At 39.8% G+C, this 5,883-nt stretch overlaps 1 non-coding gene across 1 annotated transcript; it reads right to left on the bottom strand.

Moving 5' to 3' along the window:
• Positions 1–4,935: 4,935 nt before the first annotated feature.
• LOC120094923 (small nucleolar RNA SNORA17) lies at positions 4,936–5,068 on the bottom strand. Its single transcript, XR_015630048.1, has one exon. It is a non-coding gene; the product is annotated as a small nucleolar RNA SNORA17 (small nucleolar RNA).
• Positions 5,069–5,883: the final 815 nt, after the last annotated feature.

Below are 5,883 nucleotides of genomic sequence, written 5' to 3'. Positions count from 1 at the left end.
ATATAAGGTCACAGAGAAACAGAACTTTTATGCACTGTGGGAATTAATGTAAATTGATATGGTCACTAAGGAGATCAGTGTGAAAATTCCTGAAAGACATAATCCATCTATACAAGCCCATAGTAGGCATGTGTGTGTGTGTGTGTGTGTGTGTGTGTGTGTGTGTGTGTGTGTGTATGATGGCAAATAAGTCAGCATATAACACAGGATTACAGCTGTATTACCAATAACCAAGCTAGCCTGTGTGCTAACCAACAAATGAATGAATATAAAAATATATAGTACATATATATAATGGAGTTTTATTCAACTATAAAGAACAACATTATATGTGCTACAAGGAAATTAATGGAACATAACATTATTATATTAACTGAATAAGTCAAACTCAGAGAAACATTACATTTTCTCTCATAAGCAAAATACAGACTTTTTTTTATTAAGACTCAAATGTACAGGAGAGAATATTTGGGAAAAGAAAGAGGATGATCAGTGTGAACAGGTAGAATCAAGAGAGGATAATAGGTGTGTATGTATGTACATATATACATACATACATATATACACATATATGCATGAAAATGTCACAAACTCACCATTTTACATAATTAATAAATAGTAATAAATAAATTAAAAAGTAAAATTCTAGGATAAAATACTTAAGTTGAGCAGAAAATAACTATTTACTATATTATAAGATTCTTATATTTAGAAATGATGGATTTATTTCTGAATATTAGTTCCTCTTCTTGAAAAACTGCTATTCCAAGACTACTGTTTTCTGGTCCCATGTGAATAGATGTGGCCATTTATTAAGTTGACATCTACATTTTGAATGATGCCTACTGTGGACTTAAATTCTCTTCAGATGTTAGGAAGTTGGATGACATCATCACATTTGACCTACAAATGTAACTCATAGGATATGACAGTGGGAGAAGAATGTGTCCCTGAATAAGTGGATGACAGCCATGTGTCTGATTGCATAGTTTAGGAGTGTTGCAAGAGTTAGAAATTCGTGTTATTTAACCCTTTGTATTTTTAGTTCTATTCATTAGAATATTAGCCCTAACCTTAACCAAGTCAGTTCCTGAAACTGGAGTACCATAACCACAGACACTAACATATAGAGCGTTGGCTTAGCAGAATTTAGGATTTAGTGGTGAGGCAGTGGATCTTGTGTTGTTTGAGATGCAGGAGCAGTTGGCTTTTCCAGGCTGTGAAGCTCAAATTTCTGGATTCTCTATCCCCTTCCTTCTCTGCTTGCAAATTGGCATATTTTTGCCTTAGGTCATCTTTTTCCTATAATACCTTGCTAAAAGTAGCAGGGGCAGCCAACACATACTCGATGTTTCTCTTAGTAATATGTGATAAGAAGTATCAAATGATAAGACTACTTCTTTAAAACCATTCCCTAAAGCCTAAGGAAGTCAATTGAGAAAGATAAAATTAAACATGTTTTCTTCTGAATGTAAGCCTTAGAGAGCCTCAAAGTAGTCACCATTAAAAGAAAAAAGAAATAGGAGGCCAAGATGTTGACAAAAGACAAGCTTGGAAAGTGGCAAGCCAAAATATTTCTTGTCACTACAACATAATAGCCAGGAAGTAAATATAGTATGCAACTACTAAGGCACTTAGAGAATTATGTTGTGAGGAAACTTGTAAGTAAGCTATCAAAATATTCTACTTCCTTATTCCCAGTTTATGTGACCCAAGTTCTATTGAAAATTATATGTGGCCACATAAGAGTATTAACAAGGAACAAACTCAAAAAAAAAAAAAAGAATTCCATGAATAAAAGGAGAATTTTTCTGAGGTACTAGACCAGGTTGCAATCAAGGCAACCCTGCCTATAACCAGATCAATGGACTCTTGGTAATCTTACCCAGTATATCTTTTGACATATGTGGTAGATACGTAACTATTCTATATTTCCTCATTCTTCATTTATGAAAAATATTTTTCATCATTGTCACTAAGGGTCAAGCTTTAGTAGTATATTGTTCTGGAAGCTGTGTTGAGTCTTATATGGAAGTGAATAGTGTGAACATTGCATCCTCTAGGTTTCTGCATTTAGGTGTAAGTAAAATCTTAAATTATAGTACATAGAGGAGGGTGAGTCCTCTCATTGTGAGTGATGAAAGTCTACAGAAAGAATTGGATAATCAGTTACTACTTATAATAAAAGTTCTATTTTCTTCTCCCTAGGTGTTACCAGCAAACAACTGCATTTTCCATTGTCATAAGAGTACTGCCATGTGACTAACTTCTTTCTGTTGAATATAAACTTTATGTACAATGTCTACACCATTGGTTTATTAGAAAACAGAGTGTATTGGGTTTTTCTTCATTTTGCTTCCTGTGGAAAGTAGATGTAGTGGGAGTCTACTTTTGATAACTCAGATGGAAAGTTTTGAATTGTTAGTTGGACACTGTTGAGTTTCTTGGTTTAGACTTATGCTTTCTTTTAAAGAGGATTTCAGCATTGTTTTCAGCATATGATTTTTGCCCTTTGGCTCCCTCATCTGGGGGGACTTCCATTGTGTGTATATTATCAATGATATTCACTTTTAGTTTGTATTTTTTTCTGATTTCAGACGTGTAATTTCTTTTGGTCTATCAGTACATTCTTTAGAGTGTGTGTGTGTGTGTGTGTTCTTTTCTTCTTTTCTGTTTTTAATGTTCTGAATGCCCTCATAGTTCTTGACTCTGAAATCAAGAATTACTATTTGGTTCTTTGTGAAAGAAAGAATTCTTCTTGAGAGTCTCTTTTTGTTAATTCTTTACTATATATACTTCAATTGTTTTTTACATAGCTTTCTTTAGTTCTTTGAACATATTTCCAAGCAGGTGCTTTACAATCTTTATGTCTTAGTTACTTTTTCTGTTGTCATGGCAAAACAACAAAGCAACTCAAGGGGGGAAAAGGTTATTTTAGCTCAGAGTTCAGATATAGTCCACAATGGCTGGAAGTCGAAGTAGCAAGAGCTAGAAATAGTTGGTCACATAACAGCTACAGTCAGGAAACCAAGTGTGTAGGTAAATGTATTTTTACACTGTAGTATGGGCATGAGTCAATGAAGATAAGGGATGGAAGGCTCTGGCATAAAAGTAAGGTGTTTTGATGTCAGCTTGACAAGGGATAGAACTGGGGTAGTTAACAGAATCTAGAATCCAAAGATAGGGTTAAGATATGGGCTTCTAGGCATACCTATGGTAGTTATCTTAATGGTCTTAACTGAAAGGGGGATACCCAATACTGTGGTTAGAATCATTCCCGAGGTAGTATCCTGGACTGTGTAACTGGAACAAGAGATCTGAACAGTGTGTGTGTGTGTGTGTGTGTGTGTGTGTGTGTGTGTGTGTGTGTGTGTGCTTTCTGCCTTTAGATTGTAGGTGCAATGTGACCCCAAGCTCCTGTAGCTTTGATTTTCCTACTATGGTGGACTAAACCTTGATTTGTGATCCAGAATGAACCATTTCTCTCTTAAGTTGCCTTTATCAGAGTAATTTACCACAGCAATAGGAAAAGAACTAAGATGCTTTGCTACATATATCTGGAGCATCTGAGGATACTCAGAATCGGTTACCATTAATTGCAGGGTGTAGACTTAGATTTTTCAAAACTTACTTTAATAAGGGTTCTTAAATGCTTTAACCTTCTCAATAGTTCACCCCCCTCCACCAGAGGTAGTGAAAGGAAAGGTTAATAGGTCAAAGGGGAATGGGAACCTGTTTAGAAGTAGTTCTTTTGGCAATTCCAATTTTCATTTTCAGGATATCAGCTGTTCAGTCCACATGAATCAGCGGTGGTAGATGGATCCACTCAGAAGCACCATTCATGAACCAGCAATGACAGTTTGATCCAGATGAAACCATGAGGCTCTGCTGATTAGCCCAAATCCACGGAAGCCACTGGAATATCATGAGACATTCTTTAGTGTGTTTATTTTTATGAAGTCAGTGAAGACCAGAGTCAGCAAAACCGAATGAAGACCAGCAAAGAGTAGCAAGGCAAGCCAATGCCAGGCAAGAGTAGCTTCAGTTCTATACCCACACATTTCCACTACTCTTACACTGAAGTTCATCCCATATTCAAGCATATATACTTTTCCAAATGCCACCTGCTTTTGTATGGTTCATGGGTACTGAAACAGGTAGTTTGTGAATTTACAGACCCTCTTGGGAGACAAGACTTGATTTATTCATTTCTTAATCTTGACTGCAGATCCTACCCTTGACCAGTTCAAGACCATTTCTTTTACTTCAACTGTCCTTCTTGAACAGTTCTGCTTTTTGTTTCACTCACAATTCCCTTCAGCATGAGCTATCTTGGAGGAACCCATGGTAACTCAGTTTTAAGTGTCTTTCCTGCACTCATGCCCTTGGACTCTGGCTCATCTGCAACACCCACATCCAGGGCCAGGTCTACTGTGATGTTCAGGTGAGGTACAGAAGGGCTCATTCTCCTGAGCGCTACAGGAGGTAAGGGACAGTGCCAGCTTTCCGGCTCTCATGACACCAGACCAGCTTTCCTGTCTGGTATATTTGGTAAAGAGCAAGAAATGGTATCTCTTCCTCATCCATTCCATTGCACAGGAGAAGAGTGATTAGGGCCGGTTCTAGCATGTTCATATCCTTGGAGTCAACTCACCCACAACCATGTGTGGTGCTTGCTTTCCAGAGTACTGCAGCTGACTAGGGGTGGGGTCCATTCCCCTGCTCTCAGGGTCATGATCCCCAAGTGTGGGGTGGCACCAGTACTGCAGAGCCTGACAGAAATCAACTTGTCCCCCAGAGGCATGGCCATTGGTAGTTACAAACCTCAACTGCTGTGGAACCATAGATCCAGACATGGCCTCTGGTAGCCTAACAAGCTAAGACCTCACCATGGTCTCAGGGCTAGTGGTTGTCTCTGGCTCTCCTTTTCCAGGGAGTGTCAGACTACTAATCATTCTGATGTTCATGAAGCATAACATGAAGTATAGACATAACTTTTCTCTCCTCTCTGCCACTTACTGATATACATGTGACACAGCAGCCACACCTGCAATACCTCTAAGCCTGGATGAGACAACCCAGTAGGAGGTAAATGGTCCTAAAAGCAGGTAACAAAAAGCCAGAGACAGTCCCTGCTCCCACTTGGAGTCCCACAAGAATACCAAGCTATGCAACCAAACTTACACATAAAGGACCTAGGTCAAACCCACTCAGCTCCCTGATTGTCAATTCTATCTCTATGAGCCCCTGTGAGCTCCTGTGAGCCTCTGTGAGCTGTGGTTAGTTGATTCTGTGGGCCATGTTCTTCTGGTGTCCTTGACCCCTTTTGCTCCTATAATCCTTCCTCCCCTTCATGTTTGGGACTTTTGAGCTCCACCTGTTTGCTGTGGGTTTCTGCACCCCATCAGTTGCTAGATGACACCTCTCTGATGATGATTGTGGTAGGCTCCAGTCTAAGAGCAGAGCAGAATAGCGCAAGAAATATTTTCGCTTCAGGTTTCTGCCTGTGCCCTGAGCTGACCAGGTCCCACAGTTCTCTGTACCCAAGTTCTGTGGGGGGAGAGAGCAAACTCTCAGAAGTGGGAACAATCCTGAGAGCTCAGATGAGACTACCACTTCTGCTTACATTCCTGGCCCAAGAGGAAGGCAACTAGAGCCCTCTGGACACAGGAATTAGGAGCAGTCAGGGACAGGATCCTTCCAGTCTCTGCCTGCACCCTGAGCTGAAAGTCAGTCACCAGGAGTGCTGACACACCTGAGAGCAGAGGAAAGATCATGCCTTCTGCACTATGGGACCAGACTGGAGCCCTAAGGACACAGGAATCCAGGAGCAGTCTGGGACAGGACACTTCCAGTTTCTGCCTGCACCCAGAGCTAACCTGG

This window comes from Rattus norvegicus, chromosome 9, assembly GCF_021556685.1.
Source record: "Rattus norvegicus strain SHRSP/BbbUtx chromosome 9, alternate assembly SHRSP_T2T, whole genome shotgun sequence".
Classification (NCBI taxonomy): domain Eukaryota; kingdom Metazoa; phylum Chordata; class Mammalia; order Rodentia; family Muridae; genus Rattus; species Rattus norvegicus.
This window is presented reverse-complemented; position numbering and strand designations above follow the sequence as displayed.